Below are 22223 nucleotides of genomic sequence, written 5' to 3'. Positions count from 1 at the left end.
AGAGAGCATATATTTGGGGGGGGCACTAGTCAACCCAAAACAAAGACTAATATTAGATAACCCAAATGAAATACTAATTTTCTTTCCTTACCAGCATCTAAGGGTCCTACAATCTTTCATGAATCATTTGCTGATCGCTTATGACATCAGTCTCCAACCATTTTGGTACCAGGAACTGGTTTCATGGAAGACAGTTTTTCCATGGATGGTGTTGGGGGATGATTTTGGAATGATTCAAGCACATTATATTTATTATGCACTTTCTTTCTATTGTTATTACATTTTAATATGCAATGTATTTGTTTGTTTGAGACGGGGTCTCTCTCTGTCTCCCAGGCTGGAGTGCAGTGACATGATGTAGAAGTTCTCACCATAATAAAGAAGTTCTGAGGATCCCAGAGCTTGTTTTCCTGCAACTAAATGGTCCCATCTGGGGTGTTGGGAGACAGTGACAGATCATCAGGCATTAGATTCTCCTAAGGAGCATGCAGCCCTGATTCCTTGTGTGTGCCATTCACACTCCAATGGAATCGAATGGTGCCACTTATCTGACATGAGGCGGAGCTCAGGCAGAAATGTGAGTGATGAGGTATTGGTATTGGTCCATGGCCCAGAGGTTGGAGATCCTTGACTTACTAAAAATCAGACCGCAAGTTTGGGATATAAATAAGGCACAGACTTCAAAGACTTTACAACCTTGCAGGTAAGTTACATATTCTCAGGACTGATTTCAAACTAAACCTACCATATTTCTGTGTTATGTGGTTGCATTTCTGGAAAGTATGAGAAGAATTTGTCAACTGCTCCTGCTTATAGAAACACCCTTTATAGAGCAAATGAATGAACCTTAAGATATTTAAACTTTTTTTAAGGTAAAGGAGTAACTGATCTATCAGCAAGACAATATAAGAATTGGCAAGGACAATTGGATATGACATTCCCATTCTCTTACTTTCTGTACAAAGTCCAGGGAGGAACAGGGTATTCAGTTGCATCTCCATGCACTTCTGGTTTCCCATCTCACCTGGGAAAGGTGTAGCGGCTATAATTTTGCACATTCAAGGACTCAGAATGAATTCATGTAGTAAAATCAACAAATCAGAATTTTTTAAAAGTGTTCTTATAAGATAAGAATAGTTTCTGCTGTCATAAGAGGAACATTCTCCAAACTGGCTGAGTAAAGGAAACCTCCTCCAGTTACCTGGTAGAATGCAATGTATTAATACATGGTTCAGTCTTTTCTGAAAAAAAAAAAGTTTTTGTTCCCTTTGAGATGGCTCCTGGAGCAGATCTGCAGGTCCCAAGAAAGACCCTTGTCGTGTAATAGATTTTTCTCTTAGAGGAAAGCACTGTCAGGAAAGGATGGGAGAAGACTTGGGGGAGAAGCGAACAGGCATCACACTCAGAGAAGTCACCAAGGTGCCCTCTTGCCTCCATGAAAGTCTATTCTAGCCTGGACAGGTGATGAGCCAACCTGGTCAATGAAGTTTTCTGGCAAAGCGTGTGATGAACAGTGTATTCAATCACTTATTTTAATATATCTCAACTCCAGGTCAGGAAGCAATTTTTACAATCAAACTTTGGTTCCCTTCTTCGAGGCCTCCTGATCACCCTTGCATAATATTAAAGAGTCTCTGCACATAGCTCCCAGGTCTTTGCAAACAATAATGAAAATAACAGCAGTTCAGTGCTGGGAACTCTGTGCTTATTACAATAACCCTATGAGGTAGGTTCTCTTATTATCACCATTTATAGATGCAGACACTGAAGCATGGAATGTATTGTAAGGATTTTTTCAATGACAGGTGAGAGAGAACTAACTCAATAAAGAAATCTGTTGGTTCATGAAAGCAGGAAACTAAATACTAGAGTCATCCACAGATGGATGTACAATGAGAGAAAGGCACTGTGTCCAGCCTTATTCTTGAATCTCTAATTTTCATAGCCCTTCCTTCTGTCTTGTGGAAGCCAGTCGTTGAAGGAATCCTTACAGCAAGGTGATGGGATGTATGTGACCTCATGTACATGATTACATGTGCATGATTTTGTTACAGGAGATTGTAATGTCATCTTGCAAGGAGATTTACTCTCCTTTGCAGGCTTGATTACTTAGGAGATCATGTTGGGGAAAGCCCACATGGAAAAAAAACACTGCATCTGTTCTAAATGGTAGAAGAAGGGTGGCCTCTGGGTACTGTAGGAAGGTTCTAGGGGCTGACAGCATCCTCTAGTCTACAGCCAGAACAAAACTGCATCCTCAAGTGCTATAACTGTAAGGAAATGAATTGTATTAACAACCTAAGCAAGTCTGGAAGCAGATTATTTCCCAGTTGAACTTCAGATAAGACTGCAGCCCCGGCCATTGAGTTGAATGTGACAAAGGACCCAGTTAAGCCGTATCCAGACTCTTGACCTCCTGACTTACAGAAACTGTGAGTTAATAAGAATGTTTGCTCTAAAACCCATGAAGTTATAGTAACTTCAGCAATAGATAACAAAGCCAGTGAGCAGAAGTCCTTTCCCAAGTGTCTTCACATCTGCAGCTTGTCAGATTTTGCTAGTCAGGAGAAGCAACCTGGCTTTTCTATACTCACCAACTGTTTAAATTTCACCAGAAAATACAGTGTTAACATGGCCTCTGTTTTGGCAAATCCTCTTTTGCCTTTAGGATTGCTAAACAATTGGGGCTATTATCATCCTTCATCATCCTCCCCTATCCTGCAACCATGGCAGATATCACTAACTGATCATGGCTCAGCCTCAGAATCCTCAGCACAGAACTCCAGGTAGCCAGGAGTGGTGGACTTGATTTGAAACCTACTTGATGACCCTCATCTAGAATCATCCTCCTATTTTACAGATCTGAAAGTCTGGTCATTTAAGATTAAATACATGGCCCAAGGTCATAGAACATAACAAAAGAAGAGCCAGAATCCTGAACTTTTCATTTTCTGTCTATTACTATTTTCTATACCATGGCATGCTAAGCCTGAATAAAACGTGAATTAAAAGTTGCTTTATTAGAATTAAAAATAAAGGTCGGGCACGATGGCTCATGCCTGTAATCTCAGCACTTTGGGAGGCTGAGGCAGGCAGATCATCTAAGTCAAGAATTCAAGACCAGCCTGGCCAACATGGCAAAACCCCATCTCTACTAAAAATCCGAAAAGAAAATTAGCTGAGCGTGGTGTCACGTGCGTGTAATCCCAGCTACCCAAGAGGGTGAGGCAGGAAAATTGCTTGAACCTGGGAGGCGGAGGTTACAGTGAGCCAAGATTGTACCACTGCACTCCAGCCTGGGTGACAGAATGAAAATGTCTCAAAAACAAACAAAAAAAGAATTAAAAATACGGTTTATCTTTTTGTTCTAAAACAAAGTTTAAAACTACTACAAATGAAGCACAGGACTAACTGAGCATATCTCCTTTGCACTTAATCAAAAATGGTTTTAAAATGTTTTTTTCCAAAGGCCTTTCTCAGTTAGTCACAGTAGCTATAGAGATGGAATGTGAGTTTTGCCAGACAAAACGTGGCAAAACTGAGGTAGTTTCAGGCACTCTACTTGGACATTTTCAAGAACTAGAGAATCCCTGATATGCTGTCATCAATTCAGAAGGCAGTAAAAAGTCCCACTGAAAGTCATCATCAAGTACTACAAGCCCCTTTAAGCAAGAAGCTACATAACCCACCTCTCTCCAGACCTTGTCCTAGCGCCCTACACAGAGATGGGGCTGAAAAACAAACCTCAGATGGAAATTAGTATCTGGGCCCATGTTAATATGATTTAATAGTGAGCTATAAAAAATAATTAAAATTTGCCTCCATGTTCCTGTCCATTATTGCTTATTTAATTGCCCCTGGAATCTACAGGTGGAGTCTGGTCTTAAAAAGTGCTTATCTCAGGAAAGTATTTGTAAGAGGAAAGTGATGGGACCCAGGAGACAGGAGAGACTAAGATTTAGTCAAAGCCAAAGGTATTCTGTAATGACATTAGAGCTAAGAGAACCTCTAAGAGAGATCATTAAAATATTCTGGTGGCCAATTAAACATGCAGAGAATTTACAAAGGAGAGCCTGGGAGATCATTTAAGGGCTATGGCCAAAATCTCTATGAGAGGTTATATAGCCTGATATGACAGTGACAGTGGGAAGCTAATATGAAATCCACTGCTGGGGTAGAATCCACAGAAGATGGCAGCAGTAATGGAGGGAGATTGAGGAGCTGAATAAGACAATAGAGGAAAGTGACTTCCTTAACACAGTTGTTTGGCATTAGACTGGTGTGGGCTTGGTGTATGGCTACCCCTCCCATCACATCAGCACAGCCTACAGACTTCAGCTATTCAAACTACAACTCTGGCTTCTTGGAACTATGTCTTTACTGCTGATCATTTAGAGATCGTGGGCAGGGCTGGGGAGAGCCAGGTGGGCTGCCTCCAGTCCCACTGGAAGGTTTCCTTGGGTCTGTTTCCTACAACCAACTTGCCGCAGGTAATGCACATTCCCTGGGAAAGCAGCCCACAGTGCTCAGAAGTGGATGCTGACATCACAAAGCTCCATCTGCCTCCAGCTTCCTCATCTGCCTGAATATTGCTCAAAGGGGAAAATGACGGGAAAAACATTATTTGTTCCTTCCTACTGAACAGTACCAATGTCACACAATTTAGAAGAATATTGTCTTTGGTTTGTGTTCTCTCTTGCCAAACGTACCCACCATACTTGCCTAGAACCATATTGCAGCAAAACAGGATAACAGAGAGAGAGAATCCCAGTGGTGTATGCGTTCTTGGTTCATGAGGCTCAGAGAGAGAAGGTGGCTTGCCCCGGATGGCTCAGTAATGGAAGGCAGAGCCAGTACCAGAAACCGGACCTGTGATGACCAATTTAATGTCCTCTCCAGCTCTCCAGTGGTTTTCATGCTTGAGGATAAGTCAGAATCACCTGAGGCCAGTTTATCGCTGGAGATTTTGATTGGATGTGTATTGGTTAGGATGCTTGAGCCGTAAGTAATGGGAACTCTAACTCAAACAATAAAAGAGTTTTTTATCCCACGTAATAGGAAATAGCACAGAGAGGACAGATTTTAGAGCAAGTTGATCCAGGCACTCAGTGGTGTCATGAAAAACCCGGCTTCTTTCGGTCTCCTCTCTATTCTCTTTAGTGTCAGGAGGGTCTCCGATGGCTGCAGCAGCAATTCCAGGTGAATATTCTGAGTCTGGCCCCCCAAGGAAGAAAAGAGGATATCTTTTTTTTTTTTTTTCATTTGGAAAGAGAAAACTTTGTCTGGATCTTTCAGTAGCTTCCCCTTTTCCTCTCACTGGACCAAATTGAATCAAATGCCCATTCTTGAAGCAAGCACAGACAGGAAAAATAGCAATTTCCTTGAAAGGAGTCAGACCACACCTAAGATTAATTTTCCTGGCGTTGTATGATGTCATGACAGACGGATGTGCAGCTGAACCTCAGAAGCATATTTTGTGAAGAAAGAGAAGAATGGGTGGGTTCCCAGCACCTTCTCCTGCTGCCACTGAGTCCCCATCTATGCCTGGTGCCTCTGGGTCAGCCCCTGAAAAGCGTGATGCAATAGATCACAGAGAGCCCAGGATCTTGGACTTTTAGCCTGTGACCTTCCTGATCCTTATAACCAGAACGCCTGGGCAGCACTGACTTCAACCTGCCTTCTTGGTTTCATTTCCATACGGAGAACGTTCCTAGGGTATTCAGACATCTCAGGAAATGCCATATTATTTTCTCATCTCAACTCCTTGAAAATACTATTACATAACTACTTTTTAAAAAAAGGGTTTTTTTTTTTTAAAAAGACATGTTAAAGCAAGCAGTAGATTATACATGTGGATTAAGATGTAACCACAAGGATTTTCATAGCAACAGTCTCTACAGTAATCATGAAAATCAACCTAAACATCCACCAATAGGAAACTGGTTAACTATTACATGTTCTAACCACACAGTGGAATTTTAAGCAGCCATTAAAATTGATGAGATGTTTCTAAATATGTTGACCCAGAAAGAGGATCATGGCATAATGTCAGATGAAAAAGCAGGTTACAGAACAGGTTTGATGTATTATTTACATAGAAGTGTATGTGGGTGTGTGAGTGTGTATGAGAAAGTTTTGAGTGTGTGCATGTGTGTGTGAGCATGTTTATGTGTATTGCGAGTGTGTGAGATTGAACGTTTGTATGCAAGAGACAGAATACCTGTGTGTGAAGGTGTGTTCAGAAAAATCTAGAAGATTATCAAAATATAACAGATATCATCTCTGGTTAATAGAAGTCTGAAAGGCTTTTCTCTTTCTCCTTTATACATATATATGTGTGTACTGTGTGAATTTTTATAATGAGCACATATAATTTTTACAATGCAGGGAGCTCTTTCCTGGTTTTTGTGACTTTCAAGGAAAGCTTTGAACAGAGGCCAGATGCCACAGTGAAACTCCCCCCCACCCCTTGCCTTTGTGATGGGAAAAGAGAAACAGGTCATGAGCCTGACTATAAATGAGCCGGACTTCTTTTTTTAAACGTTTTTGCCTGTAGCCTATAGCCACTCACTCTGCTCAAAAGAATCTGAAACTATGGACCCCCTCCTGGGCCCCAGGGGAGACATTTGCCCCAGTTTTCCACTTTCTAGATGCCTCTTTACCAACACACAGCAGAGATTTTCAAAAGCATCTAGAAACTTCCATAAGGATCTGCGGTCAACTGAGCAATCTCCCCAAGGACCATCCATAAGAGAGAACGGTTCTCTTCCCTGAGATCAACACTGCAGCAGCCATGCACCTTTCCAGACTCATTTGAAAGGGCTCCAGAGATCACCTGTTATCATGCCGTCCATAAGGAAATTCTGATTCAAAACCATCTTTTCCTCGCTTAGCCTCTCCCACTCTGGCGCCTTCCCAGGACACAGCTCAAAACCCACCCACCCCATCCCAAATCCTTTAGCCACAAGAGGAAGGTGATGAACCACAAGGGAAAGGCGTGAACATTGTCATCTCAAGATATTCGAGGGCTGGAACCATGGGCATTGAAAATACTGGTTTTTACTTCATGGAGTTCTGCAGAGAGTTCCAGCAGATTTGCCCTTAAAATGTGCTAATTAATTGAGCATGGCCAGAGAAATGTGCACGCACTTTAAGGAATGGCCAATAAGTAGGACCTGAGGAGGTGAGTCCTGTTCTGGAGGACAATGTCAAAGGCACTGGGTGAAATCACCTAGAAAAGAACAAGGTGAGCCATCCAGCCTGACTTTGGCAACACCTTTTCTCTTTCTAGTGTAAAAAGTATGTATGTGAGATAATTGTATGGGCAAATCTACTGGCAATCTTTGATTGACTGCTTTCCCTCACTCCTTCATCCAGAGCATCAGCAAAGCCTCTTAGCCCTGCCTTTGAATATTCATGCTCATTGCAGTATTATTTACAACAGCAAAGATATGGTAACAACCCAAATGTCCATTGATACATCAGTGGATAAAGCAAGCATGATATATATGCAATGAAATATTATTCAGCCTTAAAATAGCATAATATCCTCTAGGTTCATCCATGTTGTTGAAAACAGCAGGATTTTATTTTAAGTGAAATAAGCCAGTCACAGAAGGACAAATATTGTATGACTCCACTTATTTGAAGTATCTAAAATAGCCAAACTCACAGAAGCAGAGAGCACAATGGCGGTTGCCAGGGGCTGGGGAAGAGGGAAAAGGGGAATTGGTTCTCATTGGGAACAAAGTTTCTATTATGTACAGTGAGTAGTTCTAGAAATTTGCTATTCAACATAGCAGCTATAGTTAACAGTGTGCTATTGTGGACTTTTAAATATGTTAAGAGAACAGATCTCATGTAAAGTGCCCTTGCCGAAGCTTGCACACAAACACAACACAAAAGAACACACAGGCATTTTTTGGAGGTGATGGAGATTTACTGCCTTGGTTGTGGTGATGACATGGTGGTGTAAGCATATATCCAAACTCATCAAAATGTGTATGTTAAATGTGTGCAATTTTTGTTTATCAATTTCAATAAAGCCAAAAATTTTAAATTTCTTTTAATCACACCCATCCACCTCTCTTACTCTCCTGCCACTGAAGTATTCGTCGCTCACACCTCAATCACTACAATCGACTTCTCATTTTTTGAACCAAATCCCACACCATGTATCTTTGGAAGGTTTTAAGCAGAGGATGACAAATCTGATCTCACCAAGATCACTGTGCTGCTGACCAGAGGACTTTACATGAGATCTGTCCTCTGGTTAGCAGCCAGAGTGACCTTGTTGAGATCAGATTTGCCATCCTCTGCTTAAAACCTTCCAAAGATACATAGCTCTTGAAATAAAACCCCAAATCCTTACCAAGGCCACAGAGGCTTTGTAAGTGCTTTAAATTCCATCTGGAAAATGCCTGCAGGTTTTTCCTCACTCACTCCTTGTCTCTCAGGACTCAGCTCAAAGTTTAGGAAGACTTTCTTTGTTCACCCTGTGTATTATGCCTCCCACCCCGAAAGCATCCTCCATCATTCCAAATTATTTTTCTTTCTTTATAGCATAGATCACTATCTGAATTTTTATTTATTTATTATTTATTTATTGGTTTGTTGAGATAGTCTCACTCTGTCACCAGGCTGGAGTGCAGTGGCACAATCTCGGCTCACTGCAACCTCCACCTCCCGGGTTCAAATGATTCTCCTGCCACATCCTCCCGAGTAGCTGGAACTATAGGCATGCGCCACCATGCCCAACTAATTTTTTTTTGTATTTTTAGTAGAGACAGGGTTTCACCATGTTGGCCAGGATGGTCTCGATCTTTGGACCTCATGATCTGCCCTCCTCGGCCTCCCAAAGTCCTGGGATTACAGGCATGAGCCACCGCGCCTGGCTGAATTTTTTATTTATTTGCTTCCTTGTTGATTGTCTGTAGTAGTAGGCTCTGAATGCAGTACCAAAACGTGTTTTGTTAATCCATGGGTCCCCAGCCCCTGACACAAGCCTGGCATCTTATGGCATGCAATAAAGTTGTGTTATATGGATGATTGGATGGAAATTACAGAGACCTTTAAGCACCATATTCTGCTAAAATCCCAGTGGATGGATGAGGTTATGGTGTGGGACTTGGTTCAAAAATATGAGAAAGGGAAAAGTGGTATGTATAGAGCTGAAACAGTATCCGCCATAAATTGATAATTGTGGAAGCTGGGTGGTAGGTACCTGGGGGTTTGTTATACTATGTGTCTACTTTTGTATGTGTTTGAAATTTTCCAGAATAAAAGATTTTTAAAAAAATAAACACCAAGCCGGGCACAGTGGCTCATGCCTATAATCCCAACACTTTGGGAGGCCAAAGCCAGGCAGATCACCTGAAGTCAGGAGTTCAAGATCAGTGTGGCTAACATGGTGAAACCCCATCTCTAGTAAAAAATAAAAAAATTAATTGGGCATGTTGACAGGCGCTGGTAATCCCAGCTACTCGGGAGGCTGAGGCAGGAAAATCACTGGAACCTGGAAGGTGGAGGTTGCAGTGGGTCAAGATCGCACCATTGCACTCCATCCTGGGCAACAAAACTTCCTCTCAAAAAATTAATTAATTAATTTAAAAAATAAAAATAAACACCAGGTTTAACCATCTAACCAGGAACAATATCCCACAATTGCCTGATACTGTCCTCATTTTTTTAGTTACTTGAAGTCAATTACTCTTAACCATGGGTTGTGGGTTGTTTTGGCTCCCAAGGGATAGTTTTTGATTGTCACATTGTGGTGGGGAGACTTCAATGCACAGGACAGCATTGATGTACTACAAACAGTTAATGTGACCCCCCAATGTCAAGTAGTGCCAAGGTTGGCAAACCCTCATGTATATCATTTAGAACCACGTCTAGAAGCTGACTCTAAAGCAGGGTAAATATCACCAGTCAGGTCAGAGGCCCAGCGCATGTTAGACAACTTCAACATTACTGGCAATCCAGCAAATTAAAACGAAAGCCCACTTTCATCCTATTGCATTATCAAAGATGTTTGAGATGTATATATGCTGGCTAGGGTACAGGAAGACCAACATGAGCCATGATGTTAGCCCATTGCTAGAGAAAGTGTAATTGGTCTGACTTTTCCAGAAAATAACTGGGTAATAGACAGCAAGCTCTTTACAATGCTCATACCCTTTGACCAGGTAATGCCATTGCTAACCTATCCTAAAGAAAAAGTCAAGGAAGCAAAAACCCAAAGCAACCTAAATGCCAAGCAGTGAGGGAGTGATCACAAACTACAATATGGAGCAAGGCATTTTAAATAAAATTTACAGGTTTTTAATAACACAGGAGATACTTAAAACATCATGCTCAGAGAAAAGAGCAGAAGTATTCAAATATTCATCCATAAAAAATGAAATTGTGTCTTTTGTAGCATCATGGATGGAGCTGGAAGCTATTAAGCAAAATGGCTTAGACACAGACAAATACTGCATGTTTTTATAAGTGGGAGCTAAATAGCATGTACATGTGGATGCAGAGTGCAGAATGATAGACAGTGGAGACTCAGAAGGGTGGGGGGAATGATGAGAAATCAATGGGTATAATGTACATTATTCAGGTGATGGATACTGTAAAAGTTCTGACATCACCACTACGTAACCTATGCATGTAACAAAACTACACTTGTACTTCATAAATTGATATAAATACAAATAATAATTATGATAAGCATTTTTAAAATAAGTGTTCTTCATGATCTCGACTATGTAAAAGCTAATAAAATGTCTTGTGGAATCATATAAAAATTATTTGGCCACCTTTAAACTTTGCCAAATTTTTAAATATTTTTACTTGACCAAAATAGTCCATATGGGTTAATACATTTTCAGTCACAAATTGTAAAACACCCAACTCAAACTTCCATTGCAATGATGGGAGTTAGTTGAATTTTGTAACTGAAAGGTCAAAAAGTAGGCTGAGTTGCAGACAAAGCATATTCCAGACACAGCAATACAGTCACCAAGTACCTGGTTTCTATCTGTCTCAGGGCTGTGCCTTCCAAAGTTGGCTTCATCCTCTGACTCCAAGCAGTGACCCTTGATCCTCCCTCCAACAGCACTCCACACACACATATGCACACATGCACACAAACACACACACACATGCTCTCTCATGATAGCTAAACAACAAAAGCTATTCCACATCCCATATTCTCACACACATCCTACAATAAAAGAGTTTTCTGACAACTTGAGAACAAATCTGACGATTCACTTTTCCCATTGCCCTGCATTACATCATGTGCCCATGCCTGACCCAGTCACTGTGACCAATGATGCACAACTTGCTAATTGTCTTACACCAAGCAGAACCCACCCACTGTAGCAAGAAATTGAGTCAACCCCTTCCAAATGATGTGGCTGAAAATGGCTGTATTAGTTCATTCTCACACTGCTATAAAGAATACCACTGAACCTGGGTAATTTATGAAGGACAGAGGTTTAATTGACTCACAGGTCTTCATGGCTGGAGAGACCTCAGGAAACTTACAGTCAGAGCAAAAGCCAAAGTAGGCACGTCTTACATGGCAACAGGCAAGAGAGAGAGTATGTGAAGGAAGTGAAGAGGCAAGAGCCCCTTATAAAACCATCAGCTCTCAGGAGAACTCACTCACTGTCACAAGAACAGCATAGGGGAAATCACACCCATAATCCAATCACCTCCCACTGGGTCCCTCCCTTGACATGTGGGGATTATGGAGATTACAGTTCAGAGGACATTTGGGTGGGAACACAGCCAAGTCACATCAATGGCAGAGGGTGAATTCCACTAAGCAAAGTCAAGATCCTTTCTGTTGTGGTGCATGGTGGATGCTGGAGAGTCCGTCAGTAAATGTCCCTGGGATGTATGTTGCTAGGGAGGGGCCATCTAGTCATGAACTACATTTTCCAGCCTACCTTTTGTCTGAGTTGGACATATGGCTAGTTCTCACCAGGAGAATGAAAATGAAAATGGAAGCAGAGTACTCTGAGGCCCTAGAGGAGAGAGTAACACAAGATAGAAGGAAAGGAGGCTTCTTCCCTATTTCACTGCATAGAAAGCTACCTGCCCTTTGGAAACACCCATGTTAAACCTATTTGAATAAGCCATTGTTATTTATGGTTTTTTTTAATAGCAGCTAGCATCACCCTAACTAGTATGTACCTTACAAGTGTATATCAATTTTACATACATATAATAATAATTATGGTGGTTAAATTTATGTGTCAACTTGAGTGGGCCATGGGATGGCCAGATTAAACATTGCTTCTGGGGGTGTCTGTGATTGCTTCCAGGTGGAAGTAGCGTTTGAATCAGTGAGCTTGGGAAGGTAGATTGCCGTCCCCAGTGTGGCTGAGCATCATTCAATCCACTGAAGACCTGAGTAGAACAAAAGGCACAGGAAGCAGGAATTTGCCCTTTTCTTTCCCTGCCTGTTTGAGCTTGGACATCTCATTTCACCTTTTCCTCCCATTAGATTGGGATTTATATAATCGGCTTTGGTTCCTAGGCTTTCACACTCAGACTGAATTGCACCACTGGTTTTCCTGAGTTTCCAGTTTGCAGAAAACAGGTTATGGGACTTGCCTACTCCATAATAACATAAACCAACTCCTCTTTATTTATACTAACCAATATTAGATACTATTGGTTCTATCACTTCTATTTCTCTGGAAAACCCTGGTTAATACAATAATAATTTTTTTAAATGGGTCATGTCTCATGGGAAAAAGTCATGAGTTTATTGTCCCTAATTTGTGTATGCATGATAGGAAGATATAAAAGAAGTCATAATTAATAGGGAAGCTAAAATAAAGCCAAGAAGCTTTGAATAGAGTCTAGTATTAAATCTATCACTTGTACAAGTTTAGGAGAGAGGAGATTTCAAATGCTCCTGTCAGAAGATCCTCAGATCAAAGAACTTGATTGACATCTAGAAGATTAAAAGCCATCTGATCCACAGATAAAACATTCAATCTCCTAGACTAGAGATTTATATAAAAACAATTACAACTCCATTTTTTTAATGGCTATATTCCCAGAAGAGCCACTTATTCCTTTTCTTTTAATATGTATTCAACAACTATTCAGTGTTATTGAATGCACTGTGCTGGGTTGAGTGCAAAAGATGCAAAGAGAATGAGTTCTAGTTCTTTCAAAGAATTTCTAGGCTTGATACTTGGGTGGACTAATAAACAGGCAATTACCGAAAGAGAGAGAGAGGGAGAGAAGTGCTATGATTGACTGTTTTAAAAACCCATAGAAAGGACATTCAACCTATTCTTGATGGTATAGCAAATACAGTCTTGATGGTATAGCAGATTAACAAGATAAATCTTGTTAATCCTCACTAAATATACTATAGAATGTTTTCCATCTTTCTCTGCAGTTACAATGGAGTCATGTGACTAATTCTGACCAATAGACCGTGAGCGGAAGTAACACACGTCACTTCCTGATCAAAGTCATCAGGAGCCATTCTGCTGCTTCTTCCTCTCTCCCCTCTTCTGTCTTCAGAGAACTTGAAGGCCACGTGTTTCAGATGCTCCAACAAGCAGCATGGCAGACTAGAGCTGCTCAACCAACACAGCATTTTATGTGAGTGAGAAATAAACTTTATTATGTTTAACTTTTGAGATTTCAGGTTTAGCTCATCATGAAACTGGTATAATTATCCTAATACAAAAGCTCAGGGAATGCTTCCTGAAAAGGAGAACTGAAAGGGCAGAATCAGAAGATTAAATGAAATTAGGCAAACAGAGATGTGGCTGCAAGGAATAGTCCATACAGAGGAAACAGTGTATGCCAAGCTTTGGAGATGGTTGCTTGTAAACAGACTTTAGGCTAAAGGGGTTCCTTTTTTTATTATTAATTTCCCTTGGATATTTACAACTTTCCTCATATTCATTTCTTCATATTCAACAGCAGGAATTTCTAGCTTTTAGTTGAAGCTTCTCGGCTTATTGTTCCCCATCTTCTCCTTCCAGCAGCTAATGACCAGCAAATAAATCTGCAAGGGCCCAGCCTAGCTGCTGTTTAAACAAACACTTTGTTTAAACACTCTGCAAGGAAGTGCTGCCCCAGAGCGCTCCTAAAAGTCTGCAGTTTTGTGTATTTGCATTACTAAACCCTGCTTCCTACTTTTGCAGCATAAGCTTTTCTTTTCACTTTCAACTGTGCTGAAAATGGTGGGCTTTAATCTGCTTAGTGATATGGGTTGCTGCAACCTATCCACTCCAACGCCCCAGAGTTTCCTTCAGGTAACTCAGAGCAAAGCCCTCTCTAACAACACACCAGGTTCACCTGAAGCACTTCCCAGGAGAAATCCATGTATTCCTGATGCAGATGACCGGTTTAAGTAGCCAGAGGGTGGAGTTTTAACCCGGAGCCAGTGCTAATTAAATTTCCAGCCCTCATTTTTTGTTGTTGTTTTGGGTTTGTTTTGTTTTCCTCAGAGATAGTTTCCAAAAGAAACAATTCCAATAGTGACAAATGGAAGGAGAGAGAAGATCAATTTGCAGTAGGCATGTAAACAGAAATGTAAGTCCCAGGACTCTAGAAAAATAGTTTCAACCCTGATTTCTAGAGCAAGGGGATCCATCTCATTGTCTACTACAGCAATAAAAAGAAAAAGTGAACCAGAGGTTCTGAGATGCCTTTTAGAGCCCAAGGAATGCACAAGATTAGGCAGTAGAAAAGCTAGGATATTCAACAGAGCTGAAGGAAACAGTAACTGGAAAGAAGTCTTTAGCAGGGTTTTTTGGTTGGTTGGTTTGTTTGAGGACAGGATCTCACGCTGTTGCCCAGGCTGTAGTACACCAGCGCAGTCTTGGCTCAATGCAACCTCTGCCTCCCAGGTTCACATGATTCTCATGCCTCAGCCCTCCCAAGTAGCTGGGATTATGGGCACCTGCCACCACGCCATGCTAATTTTTGTGTTTTTAGTAGAAACTGGGTTTCACCAGCCAAGCTGGTCTCAAACCCCTGACCTCAAGAGATCCACCCACCTTGGCCTCCCAAAGTGCTGGAAATAAAGGCATGAGCCACCGTGCTTAGCCAGATTTAGCAGTCTGATAGAATGGAAAGAGCTGATCGGGATCCACATATTCTAGATCCACATCTTACCTCAGTTTCTTCTTCTGTAAAATGGGCTAATATCATCTGTCTTGCATCATTGTCATAAGGGTTAAGAAATAACTTGTGTTGGGATGATGATGCTTCTGCCAGGTACAGTTCTAGACAATGCGCGTATGCTCATTTAATGCTCACAACAGCACTGTGAAGTAGGTACAATACCCCCGTTTTGCAATGAAAAAATATAACAGAAAAGTCAAGGGGCTTGTCCAAGACCACAAAAGGAGTACAGATGTGATTCAGACACACCAGGTCTAGCTTCTGAATCCATTCACTTAGCTGCCGGTTTATAAGTGTTCAAGTTAACAGAAGGTGCCTTGGGTATTGGGTCACAGGAAGGTTAATAGTTAATTACATGCAACGCACTATAGAAAACAACCCATCCAGTCCTCACAATAATCTGGTCATGGCATGATCATTGCTGTATTTTACAGATGAAGAAATAGGTGGGGGTTGGGGGACGGTCAGACTGCAGGCTAACTGCTATGCAATACTGTCTTTCTAGGATAAGAGTTGAAGGATACCTCACTGATCATGCACGTTAACACTTTCATCAGACCTGTAGCAGAGAGTCGGGTTCTCTTTTCTCTTTAGTTTAAGTGTTCTAGGATCACATAAACCTGTGGGCAAATCCCAGTATCCACTTAATGGCTGTGTGTTGGAGAGTAAGGGAAGAACTTAACCTCCCTGAGCCAATGCGTGCAATGGAGATTCTAAAATTTACCTCTCCAAATTTTGTAAAGAGTGTGCTTAGCTCTATGCCTGCCACGAAAGAAATGTTTAGGGGCTGGGCCAGGTGGCTCACACCTGTAGTCCTTGCATTTTGGGAGGCCAAGGCAGGTGGATCACGAGGTCAAGAGTTTGATATCAGCCTGGCCAGCATGGTGAAACCCATCTCTAATAAAAATACAAAACATAAGCCAGGCATGGTGGCACATGCCTGTAGTCCCAGCTACTTGGGAGGCTGAGGCAGGAGAATCACTTGAACCCAGCAGGCAGAGGTTGCAGTGAGCCGAGATTGCGCCACTGCACTCCAGCCTGGATGACAGAGCAAGACTCCATCTCAAAAAAAAAAAAAGAAAGAACAGAAAAGAAATGTTTAACAACTGGCAGCCAATAGGCCCAGCTCATTTCTGTAATCCTAGGGCTTTGGGAGCCTAAGGAGGGGGTACTGCTTGGAGACCACCCAGGAGCTCAGGAGCAGCCTGGGCAACATAGTGAGACCCCCATCTCTACAATAATATTTATTAATTAATTAATAACAGGTAGCTAATGTGATTAATTCTAGGCCAGGTTATGCAGCAAGCAAAATAAACCCCATTTCATCATAGTTTTGTTTGGATTTTGCCCAAAAATGATTCCAGCCTGCTGAGTCTTACCTTATATTCTAGACCTGACTCCACTGTCTTTTCATTTGGCCTCTTTGCAAACATGAACTGCTTCCCCCAAAGTGTAATGATTTTCTAGCCAAGGACTTGCAAATAAATGTGTTGCATGTTCTTGTGGCAATTCTAAAAGCATCTTTCAAGTGATGACAGCAATTGAGAAATACATATACAGAGTGTCAGCGTGAGGCCTTGAAGAGACCAGCATTTATGGAATACTTCAGCTGAGTACACTTGGCATTTTTTCTAATTTTTTTTTTTAAACAGAGGCTCACTCTGTCACCCAGGCTGGAGTAGAGTGGCATGATCTCAGCTAACTGCAACCACCACCTCCCAGGTTCAAGTGATTCTCATGCCTCAGCCTCCTGAGTAGCTGGTATTACAGGCATGTGTCACCACGCAGGGCTAATTTTTTGTATTTTTAGTAGAGATAGAGTTCACCATTTTGGCCAGGCTGGTCTCAAACTCCTGGCCTCAAGTGATGAACCCACCTCAGCCTTCCACCATGCCTGGCCCTTGTAATTTTTAATAATACCAAAAAAGTTTCATTAAGTTGTAGTCATATGTATCAGTCAGAGTGGACTACATGCAGTAACAAACAGCCCCCCAAATCTCATTGACTTAACAGAAGTTTATTTCTTGCCCATGTTACATGCCCAGTGTAGGTCAGTGGGAGGAAGGTGCCTGCTCATCATAGTCATCAAAAGACTCAGGCTGACTCAGACCCACAGCAGAATTGCCATGATCACCAGAGCCATGGAAATGCTTGTGGCAGTTCTAGCACTGGCTTGTTTGGCCCGACTCAAGCACACTTCCCTTTTGCTTGCATTTCATTGGCCAAAGCAAGTCACACTTAACTTCAAAGGGACAGGAAAGAAAGATGTTTTTATGGAAATATCTGATAGACAACACTAGTGACTGCTCCACTTCAATTCCACTTACTCATCCTTTTATTCGAGAAATATATGCAGAACATTGTAGAAGAGGCAAAATTGTGTGTTTACCCTCTCAGGGTTTTTGGCTGGGCCTGAAAATTAAATTGACCCATACAGATCAACAGGAAAAAAGCATATAAATTTATATCAGCTTTACATAACGCAGGAGCCCTTATAAGGAAGTGAGGACCCACAGAAGTGGCAAGACCTAAATACTTTTATATTCGGTTAAACAGAGAGACAATTGTGGGAAAGTCACTGAATTATGTGAGTAGGCTAAAGGAAGATAAGAATGATTTTAACAAGGTCTATTTGCACAGAATTCTCTCAGCTACAACTCTCCATGAAGAATGTTTCCTTTTCCCTGATATAGGGAGGACATCTTTCACATGGGAGTTGTTATCTCCTGTGTTCAGGAAGAACAGATGAGATTAAAATGCCCTCCTTGCATCTGCTGTCTTTCAATTGCCTTTAAGCTCAAAATAATTCTTATCTTGGGATGGTATATTCTGCCCCCTTCAGAACCTCCCTTGTACCAGACTACAGATGTAACAGAGAATGAGACAGACAAGAATCTAACCATTCTGAAACTTGCATTGTAGTAACTGACTATTGGGTTTCCCAGATAAAAGGCAGAACCATTCTGCTAATGTAGTATGAGTGAAAAATAAACCTTTGCTGTGTCAAGTCACCTCTTTTTTATTTTGGAGTAACAATAACAGCTAACACTTGCTGAGTGCTTCATAGGAACCAGGCACTGTGCTAGGCACTCAAAGATGTGATTTCACTTAATTCTCAAAATATTCCTCCGAGGGCAGTACTAACCATCCCCATGTTACGCACGAAGCAATGGCAGGTCAGAGAGGCAAAGTGACTCAACGTGTCTGCACAGCCTGCAAGTGGAGAGCTGTGGTTTGCAGCAGGAAACTAACTCCTGAGTCTAAGCCCCCACCCACTCTGGAGTCTTCCCCTGCCTTCTGGAGGCCCTGCACATGCCGTCTGGACTTACTTAAATATAAATAAGGGAGGAAGTATGAAGTAGTTCAGATAACCTACATTTCATTCTATATGGCCCCTCACCACTTATATGACCTTGGGAAGGTCATTTATCTTTTCTGGGCTCTGTGGATACATAGATGGCATAGATTTGTTGGCAGTCTATAACTGCTCTGAAAAATAAAGTCTAATAAAGGTTTTATAAAGAGTAAAAAGGTGAAAGTCAAAACATGAAAACAGAAAGATGAGGAGTAATTATACCAGAAAGCCTAAGTTAAGAGTATTTATCTAAGCTGAGCAAAACTTGCTCTGAACAGCCTGACAGTCAAGGTAAATAGAAAAATAAATAGATTTCTGTTATGAGAAGTATCTAAAGTAGCTCAGTGGGAAAGAATATTTTTTAAACTAATTTAAGTTTGTAGAATTAAAAGACCAAAAATAAAAAAGACTGAATTTGGTATGGTCCTTGCCCTTACAAAGTTGGGTCCAAATGTGATTTTAAAGGAGGGATGTGCAAATTTTGGCCAAGGCTACAAAGGTGACAGGTCAGACAAGATCCCACAGATCAGGTGGCATTTGAGCTGAAGGCTGTCCACCAGAGTGGGGCGGTCAGAATGGGCATCTGTCAGTTTGCTGGTGCAGAATGTGGGTAACAGCATCCCAGTTTTCATTTGTAAATCCACCCACCCCTTTTCCCAACTCTGTCTGCATGATTTAAGTTGTTCCCATTTCCTGGCACTGTTGTGATACCGTAACCAAGATCTGGCCACCCAGCATAACTCTTCCCTGGTATGGGATTGATTCATACATGGACCACAGGTAATCTAATGACCCTCCAACTGCAAACTCTTGATAGAAGTTTCATTCCTCTGGGATTGCTAAGCAAGTAGAAGGGAACACGGGAACTTCTATACACCATCACATGGAGTCAGCTTGCCTAGAATAAAGACCACATGAGATGAGTGGCAGAGAGAAAGAAATGCAGCTCTGATGACACCATTTTTTCTCATAGATCCAGCTGTTCCTGAATGCGATTATAAACCCCTTGGATTTATCTGTTGCTTAACCAATAAATCATATATGTGCACTTTTTTTTTAATTAAACCAACTTGAATTGAGTTTCTGTCACTTGCAACCAAAAGAATCTTAACAACTAATAAGGGGGTGATGGACTGAGTACAAGCTCAAGTCATGCGTCCATTACCTGCAGGAATGGCAGGCTGCAGACCAAGAATCTTCAAGACACTTGAGTTTAGGATGAAAGTAGATAAACCTGGAAAAGTAGTAAGAAAACAGGTCATGAAGTGCCCTGAGACAGTTAACAAAGTTGAAGTAGATGTGTACATATTTTAAATTCTCTGCTTCAAAATTCTCTGTGATCCAGCAAAATTCGTTAAGATGAGATAAGATGTTTATGACAGAAAACTATAACTTGGATCCTAGAATTTTCTATTCATTAAGTTACATAAATTCATTTCCTCACCCCTGGTGGTGGTGGTGGTGGTTTGCTTTTGATTTTTGTTCTGCTATAGTTTTTAGGAAAATTCTCATCCAAAAGCCTCCAGGCTCCTAAGAAAGCACTGAGGTTTTCCAGTTTCATTGAGTGTGGCAAACTCAATGAAACTGGAAATCCTTTGTCTCTGAAGCTATGACAGACAGAAGGGACACTGGTTCCAGGGAAGGACCAGTGCTTCTGACACCTTCTCTTCTCTGCAATGCAGATACAACTCAAGAATCCCAGGCTAGACGTGGAGGGATGCTGACTTGGGTTGAAACAGGATGCAGCTCTCATTTGTTAAAATTATGCAAACTTGAAGTCTGACCTTCAAGAGAAACTGGACCCTCAGTTAAAGAAGGTATCAGAGATTAATCAGTTAGAAGGAAAGAGAAGAAATCAAAGGGGCTGAGCAGATGAGAGAAATCGAACCACAGCCCAGGCAGGTGCCTTTCTGCTTCTGTAATCCTTTATCCTGGTCTTCGCGCAAAGAGCAAAGTAGCCTGAGGCTAGAGAACAGGGTCTGTCCGAGCCTCAGTCCCACAGAAATCCGCATTGCAGTGTGCTGATACCAAAATGCATAAATAAATGGAATGAAGAGCTGAAGCCAGCCAGGGTGGGCAAGCTTTTCTGTTCCTCCCCCAGCCTTCTCCCTCTTCTCCCTCTCCTTCCCTCTTGGTCCTGAGTGTCAGTCCTCTATCCAGATTCAGGCAACATCCTTGGCCAACTCAATAATATTTACGTGTTTGGAATAAAATTACCACATCTTGCTAGCATAGATTGTAAGGCAAATATGGATGAGAGCATTGGCTTTCTATTTGCACGGTGGTCCAAGGAGCCCTCTCCAGCCGACCCAGTTTCCAATGCAAGCGTCGGAGTGCCACCTTGTGGTAAAGAAAAAAAATGGACATGGCTTTCCAAGCTACAGTACCTAACCTGGAGTGCCAGTAGTTGATTTCTTGATCTCAGCTGCAGGAAAGATGAGAGATCTTAGAAGATTCTTCTTTCTTTGCTCTCAGCAGAGCTGTGTTTGGTGAGAATAGTCAGTGATTTGACCCAGAAGGCCACAGTCATTGGGTGATTGAAGGAAGAGTCCAGGCACTAGAGACATTTTTGATTGTCAAAATTGGAGGAGGGGTGCTACTGGCATTTTGTAGGTAGAGGCCTGAGATGTGATAAACATCCTTCCACCCAGTGCAGCACCCCCAGGAAAAGAAATTTGCTAGCCCCAAATGTCAAGTGTTGAGATTGAGAAGCCCAACTCATCACTTTGCCTGTTGTTATCACCTTTAATGTTCTCAATTCTACAAAATAAGTATTATAACTTCCATTCTACAGATGAGGAAGCTGAAGTATACAGGAGTTCCATAACTCACTCAAGATCACATCGCTGGCAAATGGAGCTGTGTTTCAAACCCAGGTTGCCCCCCCCCTCCCCTCCGCCAAGCTTGGGTTTTTTAAACCTTCCACTGGGGTACTTCAGGCATCCTGGTGTTAGAGATGAGAACTAAGCTCTGATTTTTCATCTTGTACAAATTCCTATCTAAGGGGTCTGGGGAGTCATGCCATACAAACCACAAATATTCATCAGATGGGTTTTATTTAACCCTCTATATTGTGACTTTCCAACCTGACTCTGGCATAACCTTAGGAGACAAGGAAGAAAATCAAAATATTTTACCCCAAAACATGTTTCTTTGCCATATCTTGAAATGGCCCTGCAAAGCTGTCCTTTATGGGGGAAATTTGCATCTGTAAAGAATTTCTATTAACACAAGATCTTTTTCTTCCAGGTCCTCCCAGTCCTAAAGAGATTAACTAAAAGCCTAGCAACTTCTAAAGATCTGAATAGAAAATATTTGTCATCTGTTGTCTCTAAGGGGGCAGCCACTATAAGACTTCAAAAGAATCTTGTCTCCACAATCTTTTACCTTCACCTAACATTCCCTTTCCTTTGATCTCAGGTCTTTAGACTCAACCACTTGTCAACTAGAAAATGTTTAAGTTTACCTGTGGCCCGGAAGCCCCCCCACTCCCACTTTGAGTTGGCTCACCTTCCTGAACCAAATCAATGTTTGTTTTTTTATACAGGGGAGAGCGCGAATGCAGTCCCCCACTCCTACAAATTATGCAGTTGAGTTTCCCACATTTGGGGAAATTGCAGGGATCAGCACATCTGGAGTGCAATGGATAAGCCTCGCCCTGGGAAAACCACCTTCGTGATCATGGCATCTGCCCTGCCAGGTAAGTATC

The 22223-nt window shown here is 41.7% G+C and overlaps 1 long non-coding RNA gene and 1 other non-coding gene across 2 annotated transcripts in view; one reads left to right on the top strand and one right to left on the bottom strand.

Moving 5' to 3' along the window:
- LOC108594046 (uncharacterized) overlaps positions 1–8192 on the top strand; it is a 283377-nt gene extending 275185 nt beyond the window's left edge. Inside the window, exon 5 of the long non-coding RNA XR_013524642.1 lies at positions 337–8192. This is a non-coding gene — a long non-coding RNA (uncharacterized LOC108594046). The remainder of the gene's footprint in view (positions 1–336) is intronic.
- Positions 8193–22058: 13866 nt separating this feature from the next.
- Positions 22059–22222, bottom strand: LOC118146618 (U1 spliceosomal RNA). Its single transcript, XR_004732465.1, has one exon. It is a non-coding gene; the product is annotated as a U1 spliceosomal RNA (small nuclear RNA).
- Between the last annotated feature and the right edge of the window lies 1 nt (position 22223).

The sequence above is a fragment of the Callithrix jacchus genome, chromosome 12, assembly GCF_049354715.1.
Source record: "Callithrix jacchus isolate 240 chromosome 12, calJac240_pri, whole genome shotgun sequence".
In the NCBI taxonomy this organism is placed as follows: Eukaryota; Metazoa; Chordata; class Mammalia; order Primates; family Cebidae; genus Callithrix; species Callithrix jacchus.
This window is presented reverse-complemented; position numbering and strand designations above follow the sequence as displayed.